Source organism: Eptatretus burgeri, chromosome 11 (assembly GCF_056783735.1).
Source record: "Eptatretus burgeri isolate ZD-2024b chromosome 11, Ebu_testis_v1, whole genome shotgun sequence".
NCBI lineage: Eukaryota > Metazoa > Chordata > Myxini > Myxiniformes > Myxinidae > Eptatretus > Eptatretus burgeri.
The window spans coordinates 83,384,939-83,403,913 of NC_140971.1; the positions used below are offsets into that span (position 1 = coordinate 83,384,939).

The 18,975-nt window shown below is 42.7% G+C and overlaps 1 long non-coding RNA gene across 1 annotated transcript; it reads right to left on the reverse strand.

The window, feature by feature from the left end:
- Positions 1 to 3,961: 3,961 nt before the first annotated feature.
- LOC147017502 (uncharacterized) lies at positions 3,962 to 5,370 on the reverse strand. The gene is made up of 3 exons (XR_015049533.1): positions 4,691 to 5,370; positions 4,376 to 4,433; positions 3,962 to 4,086 (listed from the first exon to the last, which is right to left on the reverse strand). It is a non-coding gene; the product is annotated as an uncharacterized LOC147017502 (long non-coding RNA).
- Positions 5,371 to 18,975: the final 13,605 nt, after the last annotated feature.

The window sequence follows — 18,975 nt, forward strand, 5'->3', positions numbered from 1 at the left end:
AGATAATAATGGGAACGGTTCTCATTGGGTTTGTATTTTTAATAGTCAAGACAAATATTATTTTGATAGTTTTGGTCTTCCACCACCTGTTGAAGTCATAAAATTCTTATAGAATGGTGTTTATCAAACATTTCAAGTCCAAGAATTAAATTCCAAGTGTTGTGGCCAATTATGCCTATATGTGTTATTTCAACTCAACAAAAATAAAAAATTTTATGATATTATTTTTAATCTAATATAAATGACTTATGTTGGTAAAGATGGTTCTATCTTTGGTGTATCTCAAGAACTGGATATTGATTTATCAAATTATTACACAAAGGCACAGGCTGAACGACATAAATATAATATAACCAAAAATATTAACATGAAAAATGCTTATAAATTAAAAAATTATCCAAGCCCGACTGACGCGAATGACTTGGTGAGATTAAGCGATTTATCACAATATATATCCTTAAATAAAACAGCCGTGTATTCCAAAGATACAGAAGTGTTGATATTATCTCCAGGTCATACAGAATTCACAGTTCGAATTAAAATAAATTTTTATAAAGAAGGGCGTATCGTTTGTATGAGAATAGAACAATGGGGGTATGATATGAATGATTTAGGGTATAATTGGTCATTTAAAATTAACCTCGAAGACCTGGAACAATTAAATCAGTCTCGTAAGGAAGAATATTATCCACTTGGTATCGAGAATGAGTTTTGTGGGGCTACGATTAGTAAACAACAAATAAAAGAATTTAATAAGGGTAAATATAATAATGGTTTTGCCCTTGTTTATCTCATGAAAACAGAAAAACAGGATTATATATAATAAGTAAGGAAATACAAAATGATTTAACTATGGGAAGATGGGGAGGTGTTTCGTGCCATAATATTGTTCTAACATATATTTCTAATACATAAATGACAGCAAGAAGGCTTCAAGAAAATTATCATTTCTGTGTCCAAGCATACCTTCAAGAAAAGGGTATTCGGTATTTTAATAAATATGTTCTACAACATAAGAATGAGGTATTTTCAATAAAAGATTGGCATTATGCTGATGTTGATAAACCGACAACTTTAGATTTAATTAGAATGTTAAATAATGAAAAAATTATGAAGTTAAGAAAAGGTAAGGCTCTTTTAGAAATTCAAAAGAAATTTTATTGGTTTCCTGTTGTAAAAAAAATTATTTTGGATACAGGAATAACAAGAAATCCTGATGAATATATGTATAATATTCTATGGGGTGTAAGCGATTCAAGGATAGTAAGGGATGAGGAAGGAGTTGAAGAAGAGAGGGAAGAGGAGGAAAAGGAGAAGAGGGAGAAGAAAGAGAAGGAGGAAAAAGAGAAGAGAGAGAAGGAGGAGAGGAGAGAAGAGAGAGAGGGAGGAAAGAGAGAAGAGAGAGAGGAGGAGAGAGAGAAGAGAGAGGGAGGAGAGGGAGAAGAAAGAGAAGGAGAGGGAGGAGAGGGAGAAGAAAGAGAAGGAGGAAAAAGAGAAGAGAGAGAAGGAGGAGAGGGAGGAAAGAAGCGAGACAAAATAAATATCAAAATATGGAAACCAGTGAGATTAAAAAAAGATTAAGGGTATTACAGAAAATAACTCAACCCACCGAGGAGGAAAAGAAAGAATTGACAAGTCTATTTGCAATACTTTCGACAAGACTATTAGCATCGACAAGATATGGATTTTAATTCAAGTTTTTCATTTTTTTTTTTCTTAAATAAATGGAGGAGAGAGTGAAGGCATTTCTAAGGATTCTTTATGTTTTAAAAATTAAGATTCAAATGTGCATGTTGGAAACTAAAAGGTTTTTGCACTCTGCAGGAATTTTTCTCATAAATAAATGAGTTATTGTCTCAAATGTAAAAAGAAAACTAATACTAAAAATATTTCATATATTAAAAGTAAAAATAACAGGGTTATACAAAAGGTATATGTTCGGTGTGTGGTTCAAAAAAAAATCAATTTATCTCCCAACACAAACTAGGAGGAGATATCCAAAAGTTTTTATCAGGAAGTAAATTTACAACTACTGGAATACCAGGGGAATTACATCTTCCAGGGTATTCTTTCTGTGGCCCAGGCACAAACTTGGATAAAAGATTAGATGAGGCAGACAATCCTAAATCCTGGAGTAAGCCTATCAATAGAGTTGATGAAGTGTGCATGAGACACGATATTGATTATGGGAATACCACAACTTTGCAAGAAAAGCATGAAGCCGATAGAGAAATGTTGTATAATTTGTCTCTGATACAAAATCCAACCTTGAGAGAAAAAGTTGATCGGTTCATTGTGAAGAAGATGATCAGTGCTAAATTGAAACTTGGACTTGGAAATTCAAAAAACTTATAGGCTCTAATGATGCCATTAAGACTGAAGAGCAATTAGCTGATGAATTACATAAACCAATATTCACAAAGTTTCAGAGAAGGAAAGTTTATTCAAGGAAGTTGATTATATCTGGTCTGCTGATTTGATTGAACTCAATAATGATAAGGGGTACAAGTATGCTTTAACCGTTATTGATTTGAGGAGTAGATATGTGTGGGTTGTCCCTTTAAAAACAAAACAGGTAATACTCTTATGTTAGCTTTTCAACAGATATTTAATAAAAGTAAGAGAAACCTAAAAAATTGTGGACTGATGAGGGTAGAGAGTTTTATAACAAGACATTTATGAATTTTCTAAAAAATAACAGTATTACATTATACAGTACCTTTAATGAAGGGAAGGCAGTTGTTGTTGAACGTTTTAATCGTACCTTAAAAGAGAGACTATATAAAAAATTCACACAACTCGGTTCACAACAATGGTCATCTTTTATTCAGGATATTGTGGATAAGTATAATGACACGATTCACACGGCAACAAATATGAAACCATCAGAAACATTTACAAAATTAAAATATGAAAAAGAGATTAATGTCAGAAAACCTAAGTTCAAAGTTGGTGATATCGTAAGAATATATCGGTGGAAATCTCATTTTGAAAAAGGTTATACGAAAAGATGGACCAACGAGCTTTTTAAAATTGTTGATGTAATAGATACGGTTCCTTGGACTTATAAGATATATGATTTGGAAGGGGAAGAGATTTTAGGTTCATTTTATTCACAGGAATTACAAAATACAAAGATAAATTGAAATTTTTTGACTCCGCCCCTTTTTGGCTCCACCCACACAAGCCCCCGCCCACACAAGCCCCGCCCACACAAACCCCACACAAGCTCCACACAACCTCCACACAAAAACTCCACACAAGCTCCACACACACAAACCCCACACAAGCTCCACCCATATTCATCATATTCACATAATTAGTGATTAGTTAATTAGTTCCCCACACACACAACATGTTTATTTAATTAAAAAATTATCCACCCATCCACACAAGCTCCACTCATCCACCCATCCCCCCATCTCTCCACCCATCCATTTATCCACATAAGCCTCATCCACATTCACCCCTCCCACACAAGCTCCACCCACATAAACCCCTGCCCATATAAACCCTGCCCACATAAACCCCTCCCACATAAGCCCTGCCTACACAAGCTCCACACAAAAACTCCACACACATAAACCCCTCCCACACAAGCTCCACCCACATAAACCCCCGCCCACACAAGCCCCACCCACACAAGCCCCACCCACACACACACACCCGCCCACACAAGCCCCTCCCACACACACCCCACCCACACAAGCCCCCACCGAAGCCCCGCCCACACAAGCCCCGCCCACACAAGCCCCACCCCCTCATCCCCCTGTGCGCCCCCACCTTTGACCCACCACCTCCCTCATCCCACCCCCCACCCTTCCCCACACACACACATGGGGAGGGAGGGATGGGATGAGGGGTGATGGGCCATTGGGGGAGCGCACCTACCCCCCCCTCCCCCCCAACCTCCCCCCTTTACATCTCTTTTATTCTTTTCTTGTAATTCAGAATCAAGTAATTGTAAACAAAACAAATATAATTTATTAATATTGAAAATATTAAATATTCATTTGCGAGAATGTACAATCTTTCCCAGCAATCTTCTTCAGATGTCTTGTGATTTCGAAACTCAGACACCATATTCTGTTTTGAAACAAAAAGTGGATAATAATTAGGTTCTATAAAGATAATTACATGGTAATATGAATAAGCCTCGTTGACCACTGAATTAACACACCAGGAGCCTGTCATCCTTTCATGGTCAATAAAATGAATTCCAGTGTACTGACAAAACCACGTCCAAACTAATGATGCAACCAACATAAGGCGACATTCTAAAGAGAGAGTGATATTAATAATAATTCAGAAATATTTACCTCCAGAAAATCATGTGTTGTACGAGTGATATTAATAATAATTCAGAAATATTTACCTCCAGAAAATCATGTGTTGTACAAGATTGCTTCAACAGCTGATGTTGTGCGATAGTGCTGAAAAAAAAAAAAAGTCAAGGGTATAGATGAAGAGACAGACAGGGAAAGCAACACACACACACACACACACACACACACACACACACACACACACACACACACACATAGACACACACACACACGTGCCTCACCATTGGTTTAATTCATTCGAGATCAGAGACCAGTCATTATAAATCATTGGCCTCTTCAATAAGAGCAGAGAGAGGTAGGTAGAAAGACAGACAGAGAGAGAGGCACACACACACGTGTCTCACCATTGGTTTAATTCCTTCGAGATGAGAGGACGTGATAAGACTTCATGCCACTCATTGAAAATGTCTTTCAATTCTCTTCTAAAATCATTGATCTCTTCAATAAGAGTATTAATTTCATGAACCACGTCGTGATATGTGAACTCAATTTCTTCCAATGCCCTGTCAGGGAAAAAATATATATATATATCAGAATTATCATGATTTAATTAATAATCATTTGCTTCATCGTTCAAAGAGAAAAGCATACACAAACTTACCAACTCTGTAGTGGGCTGTTGGCTTCATCGGAAGAAATATCGTCCATGCCTCAGTTGTAAAAATGAAAATCCCGTCTGGCAGAAACTTTGTCTGGCGAACCGCTTATAAAGCAACGATGAGGAGATTGCTTAATCATTGGGTGTGGGCATAGGAAATGACAAGCTTCTCTTAATGATCTCATCTGGCCACCGCCCGAGTTGCAAATCGTTTTTGGACATAAACCACGCCATAAAAGTTTTGATTCAAATGTTTTCAGTTCGTGTTCTGAGATAAAATATAAACACGAGACCTTGTCTCACAGAATAGTTCCTATTTTTTCACAGCATGACAGTCCAAAACCACTTCCTCATTCACACAGCACGGCCGTGTCAAAAAAACACTTCCTCATTTTCACGGCATGAACTGAAAACATTTGAAACAAAACTTTTTTCTGGCATGGTTTATGTACAAAAAATGATTTGCAACTCGGGCGGTGGCCAGATGAGATCATTAAGAGAAGTTTATCATTTCGTAATGGCACAAAAGGGGTATCTTAAAAAATATAAAGATTCAAATGTTTTGTTTTTCAATATTTTAGATGGGGATTATTGTGCAAAGAAAATTAAACTATTGAAGGAATTTGAGAATGAACAAATGTTTATAGGTTCAATGAGTGAGCTAAACAATATGCATTGGTTATTTGATAAAGAGTGCCCCGAGGCTTAGACGTTTCAGATATTTCTTTAGAATCACCTTTAACAAATCTTTATCTTGTTGTATGGGTTATTTGAATAGAGAGCCCCTAGGTTAAAGGGAAATAAAAAATGACCGTTTTTACAGCCATTTTTCCCTGCTGTGCAGGGGTTTGGCTTTTCTTGAGGCAATGTTTTATGGCCGGATGCCCTTCCTGACACCAACCCTGGTCGCCTCTTACGACACACAGGGATATGGTACACCTATTCTAACCGGGGCATACACCGGGACCAGTACACTGGCACTCATTTCGCCGACCTCGGAAGGATGGCAGGCTGAGTCAACCCCCTGGTGTTAATTCAGCAGCCAACGGGATTTGAACTCAGGACCCTGGGATCCCAAGCCGCCACCCTAACCACTAAGCCAACACCAGGCTCCAGGTTAAAAGGGGAGACAAATAAATATACCTTGGGCTAAAAAGGGGATTTATTTTTTCAGGGGAAAAAAAAGAAAAATTTCATGGCTGAAAATCCCCCATTCATTTACATGGGGAAAAGTGAGCCAGAACCAGTATTCTTTCCCTACTCACGATCTATGTTCTAATGAAGTGCAGTAGGAATAATAAAAACAGCACCGTGCGAGAGTGTAGGTAATCTCTCCAAAGCTCTCGGAAAGCCTTAAAATGCATCACGATCGGTTTGATTGTGAACAGATATACGGACGGACGGACATCGAGACCGGTTTTATTAGGTCATCATGAAGATACCGCTTGATATTACGCATTGAAATAGAGATATGAATACTCAAGTGAGTTTATTATATGTCTATGATTGATGGCTTATTGACAGCTCAATAACATGAGCAATTTACTATGGCGTATAGTGATTAATAATAACATACTCTACAAAAGGTTTTACGAACTCATCTTAGTGGTCCTCTAAAAAATGGCAAACATTTTTATTTCTTTTTTGTGCAATAATTCCTCCCATTTTGCAAATGGAGAACATGAACTGTTTAACTACCACAATCATCAAAACGAATTTTGAGGGGCCTCTTAAGGAAGACAATAATATCATCGATATTAATATTTCGGCACGCCCCTTTTTTTGTTCCACCATCAGATTTTCCACCATCAGATTACTACAGATGTCAAAGCTTGTTTCATTTCAAGCAGTAGCAAAAATCTGATGGTGGAACAAAAAAAGGGGTGTGCCGAAATATTAATATAGATAATAATAAGATTGAACTACCATAATCATCAAAAGGAATTTTGAGGGGCCTCTTAAGGAAGACAATAATATCATTACTATAGATGTCAAAGCTCGTTTCATTTCATGCAGTAACAAAAATCTGATGGTGGAACAAAGAAAGCGGCATGCCAAAATATTAATATATATATATATATATATATATATATATATATATATATATATATATATATATATATATATATATTTATATTTATATATTGGGTCACCGAAATAGGTGATAGGTCGCCGAAATATTGTCAGTAATTCTGTCTGTTTGTTTGGATGTTTGTTCGTTCGTTTGTCATCAGCATAATTGGTAGTAAACGCGGGCGGATTTTGACCAAACTCAGGTGGTAGGTACATCTTATGACCTCGTGCTTTGGAAATTGTGATGGTTGCTAGGGACGCTTTGATTCCGGAGCAACAACCGAAAAACCTTCAAAATCGGTACCGTTCACGTGAAATCAATTCTGAAAGCCATTATCCCACCTAGGGTTATGCAATTTAGCACGAATGATCTTCAGGTGATGCTCTATCAAATACATTCCGTTTTTTTGTGATTATATGGAATTCTTTACCCGTAGCGCCCCCAACAATTAGGGTATGTGCGAAAATTGGCGAAAATTGAAGGCCCCCAAGCGACCAGGTGAGTGCATCGATAAGAATGAAACTTTGCAGGTTCATGGTACTCAATGAGTACTACAACTTTGCCTCAGTACATATTGACCGATTTGGCTTAGGTCAGGAGTCAAAGGTCAATTAGTGCAAAAATCGATAATATGCGAGAGCTGGAGGTGCCTTCGCGCCAAATGCTACTCCTCCGAGGAGTACTCCATCATGTATCCATCATGATGCTACTCCATCACCAAGACCTAGGGTTATGGTCGGATGGTCATGAAAATTCACACTCATCGTCTGGAATACATTGTGCACAAACGATCGAGCCGGATTTTCGAGTGAGATCTTTGTTCACCCACAGCACCCCCTCAAACATTGGGGATTTCCGATTACAAACCGCATTTTTGGTACTTTTCATTCAAATGGATACCGAGTAGTTTTCAGTAGATGGAACTGGATGAGATTTGATATGCATAATCTTAATGTGATTCCCTATCCACTATATGACATCCATCAAATCTGTCTATATGACATCCAACTGTCTATCAAAACATTATCGAGTGCCTCGAGGATGATCCAGACCTGCTTGGGAGAATGATTACTGGCGATGAATCGTGGATATTCGAATATGATCTCGAGACTAAACGGCAGATTCGTAAGTGGAAATGTCCGGCATCACCAAGACCAAAGAAAGCAAGGATGTCGAAGTCGAAGATCAAGGTGTTGCTCATCGCGTTTTTTGACATCAAGGGCATCGTCCACTTGGAGTTTCCACCACAGGTCAACCAGTGAATCACTACGTATGCAAGAAGATCCTCCGGCGCCTCATGAGATCAGTCTGGGACAAGAGGAAGGATCTGTGGGAGAACAATTCCTGAGTGCTCCACCATGTCAATGCCCTTGCTCACCGTGCCCTGAGCATCCGACAGTTTCTGTCGGACAGGAACGTGTCAATTCTGGAGCAACCCCCGTATTTGCCAGACTTGGCCTCTTGTGATTGTTTCCTATTACCCAAGCTCAAGGGGGTGATCAAGGGGACCCAATTTCCTGATGTGGAGGCCATCAAAAGGGCCGTGACAATGGAGCTCCGTTGGATTCCAGAAGAAGCCTGCCAGGGGTGCATCAAAGCATGGAAGAAGAGGATAGACAAGTGTGTGAGACTGGAGGGAAACTATTTTGAAGGGGACAAGCTGTGATTTCAACATATTTTTGGAATAAAATTTCTGTGAAGTCCGTCCCGTTACTTTTTAGACAGACCTCGTATACATACATAAATATATATATATATATATATATATATATATATATATATATATATATATATATATATATATATATATATATATATATATATATATATATATATATATATATATATATATATATATATACATATATATATATACATACATACATACACATATATATTCTGTATTCTGTATTTTGTATTGATTCTCATTTGCCATATGTGGTGCTGCCGAAGTTGGTTCTTTGCAAGGATTATACCAGGTGGTTTGCCATTACCTTCCCAGCAGTAGTTGAGGCAGGAATTCCCAGCAGTAGTTTGTGCAGGAATTTGGAATTTGTTCAGGGTACCAGAGATGGAACGCCGATTATTTTGAAGGACACTGTGGGATTTTGAACGTCCACCAAGGAATGCCATCAGATGGATGGGGTCTCCCAGTTCAACGTCCATCCGTGTGACAGGACACATACTGATGAATCGCCCTACCCATGAAACACTGGGATGACAGTTTACAGCTGGGTCGGGATTTGAAACAGTTCAGATGGCTGCGAGGCGAATTAACATAACACACACATGCACGCATGCATGCACGTACACATGCATGCACGCACGCACACACGCACGCACACACGCACGCACACACGCACGCACACACACCACCCTTGAAATCACAGCAAGGAAATATGATCAATCATCCGCACCTTGTTTTCTCTCGAACAGGAATCAATTAATGGAAGTGAAAGGAAATAATATATTGTGCAGGATCCAAGATCCAAATGGTTGTAAAATAGCACAAGGTGGTTAACACTGAGGCAATGAGATCGCTCGTGCAGTGAACAGGTTGCTTCCCATGATGGAGGAGATTTGTGTTGTTCGTGATATTGAAAGTGGGAGTATTAGATCGTCTTTTTCTGGGTTCCCAGTGCAGGATCGAAAGAGGCAAAGGACTTCCTGTAACCCTGCACCCAAATGCAGCACTGTCTCTCTGGGACAGCTCTGGCCTTTTGTCGGGCAGAGCGGGAAACAAACGGCTGCTGGACCAGGAGGAACCTCTCCAGGTGATGAAGAGAGCGACCGCTCCAAATTGCCGCCTCCTTGCCAGGGGGGGTTCTAATGAGACCGCTCGTTTGCATCCCCCGGCTGGGCAGTCCTTTTTCGCTGGGCGCCTCCAAACTAATGGCCAATTACGAGCGGTTTGTGGCAGCGGGCCATCCGTCTGCGGCGACGCTCGCCGCTAGAGCTTTGGCAGCCAAGCAGGGGGGCCCACGCTCGCCACCAAGAGGAGCCATCCTTCCTGAAGGACTGATGAACCGGCTTAAAAGTTTTCCCGGGATTACGCGAGCCGGCCCATGTTTACATCTTTTACTTCATGCTTCTTAATCTCTTTCTTTCCATATATATATATATATATATATATATATATATATATATATATATATATATATATATATATATATATATATATATATATATATATATATATATATATATATATATATATATATATATATATATATATCTCTCTCTCTCTCTCTCTCTCTCTCTCTCTCTCTCTCTCTCTCTCTCTCTCTCTCTCTCTCTCTCTCTCTCTCTCTCTCTCTCTCTCTCTCTCTCTCTCTCTCTCTCTCTCTCTCTCTCTCTCTCTCTCTCTCTCTCCACCTCATTGTCTTCTCCATCTCCATCTCTTTCTCTCTCCCACATCTACCCATCTCAATGTCTCCATCTCCACCACTCTCTCTCTCTCCATTTCTCCAACTCAATGTCGAAATCTCTCCCCCCCCCCCAATCGCTCCACCTCAATGTCTCCATCTCTCTCTCTCTCCCCATCTCTTCACCTCAATGTCTCCATCTACATCAGGTCACGAATGGTAGCATGCGCCGGAGTAGCACATCACTATGTCCACTTTTCGCTGGTATTCCAGGGGCCTCTGTCTGGTCATGCCCAGGCAGATGCCTTGCCCATCCCCAACTCCTTTAGATGCCGATCAACCTGATGCAACCATAAGGCATGTGGTCGGCCCATTGACCTCCTCCACTCACGAGGCTCCTTCACTGAGAGAATTTGGTGAGCAGGATTGGCATCAGGAAAATGAGCCACATGTCCATACAGCCGCAGCTGACGCCCATGCACTATGCAGGTAACAAATCTCATTTGATCCTCTCTCAGCAACCACTCGTTGGACACAACATCCGACCAGTAATAGCCAAGAATTCTCCGAAGAGACCTGCTACCAAAGGAATTAAGTCTCCATCTCAGATCCCTGGTCAGAGTCCTAGACTCACATCCATAGAGCAAGACTGGAAGTGACATGGACATGAAGACTTGGACTTTTGTCCTTCACAGGTACTGACAGCACCACACCCCATGATCCAGTAAATCCATGACTCCCCATGCCCGAATCAGATGTCTATTGACCTCTGGCTCACAGGCAGAAGAGACATGAATATCATCTACATCTCTCTCCCCTCAATGTCTCAATCTCCATCTCTTTATCCTCATCTCTCCACCTCAATGTTTCCATCTCCATCTCTCCACTTCAAATTCTCTCTCTCTCTCTCTCTCTCTCTCTCTCTCTCTCTCTCTCTCTCTCTCTCTCTCTCTCTCTCTCTCTCTCTCTCTCTCTCTCTCTCTCTCTCTCTCTCTCCCTCCATCTCAATGTCTCTGTCTCTATCTATCTCTTGCCCCCTTTCCTCTTTCTCTCCCTCCGTTTTTCATTCCCCACTTCTAACTTTCATTTGTGTGTGGCCATGACCCATGTGAAGGAAAACCTCACCAATGGAGGAGTTTTTCTGCACCTCTTCATCTTCATAATCTTTGCACTGATTTCACTCTCCTCTCGATCACAGCCCATTAGTCACACATTATAGCCCCAGCACGATGTGTGAATATTCCTTAAATTGTGCCTTGGTCCTGCACTGCACTTACAGCTTATTTTCCTTAAGAAAAGACTTTCTCTGTAATGACCAAGAATCCAAATCACTGGACGAATTTCCCTGGAAGTGCTGTTATTCATCACGGCACTTCAGTTGCATGCACCTCCTTGGCTCACAACAAAAAACCCTCTCTCCGACCACGGGAGGCAGGCCTACAGAATGTAAAGTTGGACAGCAAGGTTATCAAGACAACGGTTTGGGGGCCTCGGCACCATGTCCATCAAACAAGGATTTGCCTGGCCATGCCAGCGGGAGGTCATTTGGCTCTGAGGTCTAACAGGTTCGCAATTTCCTAAAGCGCCGAGAGAGATGCATGAGTTTCTCTGTAAGAGGCGCGTTGTCTTTGAGTTACGGATGAACTTTAAGGCAAAGCCGTAACTCACAGTTAAGCAGCTGCCTGGCCACGGTACTGTGCCGTGATTTCCTCTCATGTAAAAGGACCACATCCTTGTATTGTTAAAACCTGTCTACCCACAACAGCATCACTGCACACTATGGGAGGGAGCAAAGCCTCATGGGTCGTCTCGAAGAACAATGTCCTCAAACTTTCTCAACAATTCTCTCATTGCTTCAGCGGCTATCCAAAGTGATTCCCTTTTTGTTCTCAAACACCATTCACACAAATCTACTCGTTGAAAAATCCTAGGCCAAACGGCGACCCTTTTCAAGTAGCTTCAGTGGAAGGTTCAAAGATGCATTTAGCTTAATCACAATTATAAGTGCTCGAGTAGGCATTGTTTCCAGAAGCATTCGAGTCCTCCATCACTCTGGCATCTCTCCAGATTGCTGGGATAGAGTTTTACATCCGCGAACAAGGCGGATTATGAAAAAATCCACCAGTTCAGTTCCCTGGAGATTGTGCCGAATGCATCATGAGTGGACAAGCGGCGGGGCATCTCATCATCCTTCGCCTCTTTCTTCAAGAAATAGGGGCTAGGCTGAGCGGATCGCCTTGCACTCCCCCCCCCACCATTCCATTCCCTCCTCTCTGCTGCAGACTGGCCGGACGAGGCCCGGTGCCAGGGGAAGCAGCCGACGCCGCTGCGGCTGGCCCAAGACAAACGGCCGGGTAACGGCGTCCGAGAAATGAGAGACAAGATGGATTGCCGCGGTGGAGCAGGGCTCCGTCACCGCAGCCACATTAGTGTCGTTTTAATTACCGTCGAACTCTAATGTTATATATCCGTAACAATCCGCGGGTGGGGAACAAAATTCGGAAATTGCTGCGGTGGATCAAAAGGCTTTTCTGCCAGTCTAAAACGGAACAATAGAGGAAAATACCTTACACACACGCACACATACAGACGAACTGTAAATATATATCTATATTATATATATATATATATATATATATATATATATACATATATATATATTTTTTTTTTTCGCGCCGGTGGGCGCGAATTCGCAACAATATATATATATATATATATATATATATATATATATATATATATATATATATATATATATATATATCCTGGTGTTGGCGCAGTGGTTAGGGCAGCGGCTTGGGATCCAAAAGGTCCTGAGTTCAAGCCCCGTTGGGCCACTGAATTAATACACCAGGGGGTTTACTCAGCTTGTCATCCTTCCGAGGTCGGCGAAATGAGTAACAGTGTACTGGGCCGGTGTATACCCCGGTTAAAATAGGTGTACCATATCCCTGTGTGTCGTAAGAGGCGACCAGGGTTGCGTCAGGAAGGGCATACAGCGTAAAACATGTGCCAAATCACTATGTGGATCATACGGATGATCCACTGTGGCGACCCCTAACGGGAGCAGCCGAAAGAAGAAGAAGAAGAAGATATATATATATATATATATATATGTATATATATATATATATATATATATATGTATATATATATATATATATATATATATATATATATATATATATATATATATATATATATGTATGTATATATATATATATATATATATATATATATATTATATACTGCATATTGAAATATACGAATCTGGAATTGTTACGAATCTGGAAGCCTTGTGCACACAGACAGCCGTCCCCATAGCTTAGTTATTTAGATAAGTGTGTGTTTCTAGTTAGGGCCACCAACCTGTGTCTAATGGGAATTGCATGCATGCGCTGCGAAGTTATTTTGATAGTTAAGATTTTTATAACAACAACACTGACGACACCTGCCTTCGCTTCCTCCCACCATCCTCCAATGGCACCATTGCACGCATGCGTGTCAGCACGTATGTGGGCAGAGTTCACGAAGACCTGCCGTCTCTCTCGCCCAATCCGAGGGGTGCGAGCGAGGTGCCCGTAAGTCGGTCAAAGGGTGCAGAGTGGGCTCCAAGAGAAGCAAAGCCTCTTTGGGGGGCGGGGAATCGAGACGTCCCGACACGCCCCCCGACCAATCATGGAAAGACGATGGATTTCCCCGGCGATTGAGGTGCGCGGAGGGGTGAGACGCGTTCCCCCCGCCCCGACGGTGGGGGAGGGGGGGAGAAGAAATAGATGGGACGGCGTGGTGTTGCTGGTTCTTCTTGTCTTCTGGACTCGTGTCGCTGCTTCTGTACTCGTGTCACTGCTTCTGGACTCGTGTCACTGCTTCTGGACTCGTGTCACTGCTGGTCTTCTGACTTGTCTCGTCGCTGGCTTTGGGCTCGTCGCGTGCAGGAAGAGCATGCGGGAGCCCAACGCTGTCCCCCGTACCCGGTGCTTGCAGTGGCATTGAGCTGCGGGTTCGAGTCCCGCCGATCCAGGACGTCAAAGACCGCACGAGGTGGGAAGGTCCATTTCGTTTCTTTTGGGTGTGCATCTGTCTGTGGGCCCGTCTTTAAGTAGGAACTGTTATGTGCTTTTTGCCTTGCACATACTGCATTTCTTAGTCGGATAACCCTGCCCTTTATGTGTTCCCTCCCCACCTATTGTAAAGAAATATCCATTTGTTGAATGTATAAGCTTGTTTCTGTGTTTTCTTCATTGGTTTAACACGGTGCGTGTTGGGGAATTAAAAAAGGCCATTGTTGCCGTCGTTGTGTGCATTTGGACCGACGGGACCTCGGGAACCATCCACTCAGGTTATGCATGGGTCGAGCACGGAAACGACTTGTCCCGTTCGAGCTTCTTTGCGGGTGTGAATACTCGGTAGTTCGCCACATGGGCCTCTAGGTATTTTGAAGTTTGCAAATAGCCCTGTACCACGTGGTTGATTTATTGATGATTCACGGTCCTGTAAGGGACCTGTACCCTCGGAGTTATCTGAGGGTGACGATCTAGATTCTGGGTGTTTAGTCGAGCCGACCCTACTGCTCCACCGAGCTGTCATGCTTGCAGCCGAGTCCCGGCCCACAGATATATATATATATATATATATATATATATATATATATATATATATATATATATATATATATATATACATATATATATATATAGATACATATATATATACATACATACATACATATATACATACATACATACATACATATATACATACATACATATGACATATGAGGGGAGGAGAAGGCAACGTGAAGCGAGGGGAAGGTAGCGCATGGAGACGGGAAGGCAGTGCGAGGCGACGGCAAGGCAGCGTGAGGGGACGGGAAGGCAGCCTGAGGGGAACGGGAAGGAAGTGTGAGGGGAGGGTCCGTCCGGACATAACCACCATACGGACACGTCCAGAGATAACCACCGTCCGGACGACAGTTTACTAACAGGAGAGAAAAAGAGGGGAAGAGAGAGAGGGAGAGCGGTGGAGGAGCGAGGAGGTAGGGAGACCAGGGGGGAGGGAAGTGAGGAAGCAGGGGGGAGTGAAGAAGGGTTGGGGAGCAAGTGGGGTGTGGGAGTTAGGGAGGTGTGGGAGTAAGGAGGGTTGTGAGAAAACAGAGAATGTTATGCTTTATGAACACGCACGCATGCACACACTCGTCTTGTGACAGGTGGTAAAAATTTGGCTCTGTATATTCGAAAATGCGTAAATATGGTGAGTGGCTTGGAAATCAGGTGTTATCAAATGTATTTTACTTTGAAACTCACAAAGAGAAACGATTTATAACCTTTGTAAAGTAGTGCACTGAAGCAGGAGTGTTTGTCCGTTCATCCCCGAACTACTCCCTCAGTTTTGGGGCTCGCTTTGTCAAACCTTTTGTGGAACGTTTTGGGGTTGCAGTCGGTGTCCTACGGTGGGTGGCAGATTTTGTCAATACCTCAATACAATTATAATTTTCAGTTTTGATCTGTACAAAGCTGATCCCGATCCGGATGTAATGTCAGAAAGGCATTTCTCTTCGTTTATCTCACGAGTATTTGTAATATTGTATTTTATTAAATTCATGGCAGAGTATTGAGTTGAGAGTGAGGCGAGTGATCTCACCGTGAAGGACGCATTTTATGCCACTCTCGAGTTTGTGGTTGATCAGTGCCCCAGGCGAGATACACTTCTAGTCTTGGGGGATTTCAATGCATCGACTGGAAGTGATAGGGATGGTTATGAGATGTGTGTTGGTCCCCATGGGTCTGGAACTGTGAACCTGAATAGAACTAAGTTACTTGACTTTGCAAGAAGTCATGGACTTAGGGTGGCTGGATCATGGTTTCAGCGCCCACAAGCTCATTGCTGGACTTGGTATTCCAACACTGGCGGTGTGGCAAAGAAGATTGACCACGTCATCGCTGATGGTCACTGGAGGATGATCCAGAACTGCAGGGTCTATCAGAGTGCTCAGTTCCTCAATACTGACCACCGGTTTGTTGCAGCAAGTTGCAGCTTAAATTCAGGAGAATGGTACCATCCCAGCCTAGGCTGGATGCTGGCAAGCTCAAGGACGAGGGGGTAGCTCAGGAGTTTACGAACAAGCTGAGTGGAGATTTGGGGAGTTAGGGTGCTTTGGGGGATCCTGAAGAGTTGTGGAGTGCCTTCAAGACCACTGTCCTTGATGTTGCCGGCAGATGTCTTGAAACTCACCGGAGGGAGAAAAAGAATTTTGTTTCTCAAGGGACACTGGAGACCATTGCCCAGAGACACAGGGCCAGGCTGAATGGCAGAGCTGAGCTGCTCAAGGCGATGAGGCGTAAAACTGTACATGCACTAAGGGTGAACAAGGACGCCCATGTGCGAGGAATCTGTGAGGGGGTAGAGCATCACCTGTGGTCAAATGATTCTCGTCCTGCTTTCAAGCGAATTTGCGTCTTGCGTTTATCCAAGCCCATCCCTCGGTGTACTGCAGTTAGAGCAGAGGGTGATCGGCTCTTGACAAAGGAGTCTGAAGTGAAAGCCCGCTGGGCTGGTTACTTTTAGTGGCTGTACCAGGCTGATCTACCAGCTGTCAAGTTGGATGTCAGGGTGTGTTACAATCCCGATTGCTGACCCTTCAATCAACTGTGATCCACCTTTGTTTCTGGAAACACAGGCTGCAGTGAACCAGTTGAAATGGGGTAAAGTTCCAGGGATCTGTGGCATCCATGTTGAAGTTCTCAAGGCTGGTGGAAATGCTGTACTCATGTCATTGCATGCAGTTCTGTGCTCTGCCTGGAACACAGGCATCATCCCAACTGATTGGAAGAGGGGCCTTGTTGTCCCTCTGGAAAGGGAAGGGTGATCGCCAAGACTGCAACAACTACCGAAGGGTGACGCTGCTCTCAGTGCCGGGCAAAGTCTTTGCTCGGATAGTTCTTGATAGGGTTCGCCAATATCTGCTTGAGCACCAGCATCCAGAGCAGTCAGGCTTTACACCAAAGAGGTCAAAGATTGATCATATCCTTGCTCTTGAGGTCTTCACCAAACGCAGACGAGAGTTTTGGCAGGGGCTGCTTGCAGCCTATGTTGATCTCTGTAAAGTATTTGATTCAGTGAATAGGGATGCTCTCTGAAGGATTTTTGGTCTTCATGGGGTGCCACCAAAGCTGATCAATCTGATGTCTGAACTCTACTGTGGTACTGAGAGTGCTGTGAGATGTGGTGGTACTATCTCTAACTTATTTCCAGTTGTGACTGGAGTTTGTCAGGGGTGTGTACTGGCCCCTACACTTTTCAACACTTGTATGGACTGGATTCTGGGGAGGATGTCACGGAGATCAAGCTGCGGTGCATCATTTGGGAATGTCAAGATCTCTGACCTTGATTTCGCAGATGATGCAGTCATCTTTTCGGAGACTTTAGATATCCTTTTGGGGGCCCTCGAGGTGCTGAATGAGGAGTCGGAGCCACTGGGATTAGGGGTATCCTGGGTCAAAATGAAGATCCAGGCTTTCAATGGCATATTGGATTTTGCTGTCCTGTCTGTACCTGTTTGTGGTGAGGATGTTGAGGTCACGGAAAGATTCACTTCCCTTGGCAATGATATTCATGTCTCTGCTGGCTGTGAGCCAGAGGTGAACAGACGTCTGGGTCAGGCCTGGGGAGTCATGGATTCACTTTATCATAGGGCATCGCTTCGCCGGTACCTGTGCAGGAGGATGAAAGTCCAAGTCTTCAGGTTCTTGGTGCTTCCAGTCTTGAACTATGGGTGTGCCACTTGGATTCTGACCAGGGATCTGAGATAGAGACTTAATTCCTTTGGTACCAGGTCTCTTCAGAGAATCCTTGGTTATCGCTGGTCAGACTTTGTGTCCAACGAGCGGTTGCTGAGAGACTCAAATGAGATTTGGTGCCTGCATCATCCGTGAGTGTCAGCTGTGGCTGTATGGGCATGTGGCTTGTTTTCCCGACGCTGATCTTGCTCACTAGATTCTCTCAGCGAGGGAGCCTCGTGAGTGGAGGAGGCCAATGGGCCAACCACATGCCTCGTGGTTGCAGCAGGTTGATCAGCATCTCAAGGAGATGTTGATGGGCCAGGCATCTGCCTGAAGGATAGCCAGATGGAGGCCCCTTTAGTTCCAGCGGAAAGTGGATGCAGCGACGCGCTGCTCTGGCGCATGCTCCCATACCTGACCTGACCATTAATTAACCTCCGCCATCGAAGATCGGAGGTTACTGTTTTCACCCCTTTCTGTTTATTTGTTTGTTTGTGTGTTTGCGTGTTTGCTTGTTTGTTTGTTTGTTTGTGAACAGTATTACGGAAAAAACTCCTCGACTGATTTCGACGAAACTTGGTGGGGGATTTAGGAATGGTCCAAGGATCATGCTATTAGATTTTGGACTTGGTCCAAAGTCCAATATGGCCGCTATGGCGGCCATTTTGAAAAAATATTTGAATTTTTGTTTTTGCATTTCTACATGTTTTAAGTGATTTCCAACCCCCACCCCCCAAAAAAAATTGTTAGAGAGAAAAAAAAAATTTTGCAACTTTTTTTCAACAAAATTTCTATTTCTTTTTTTTTGCAT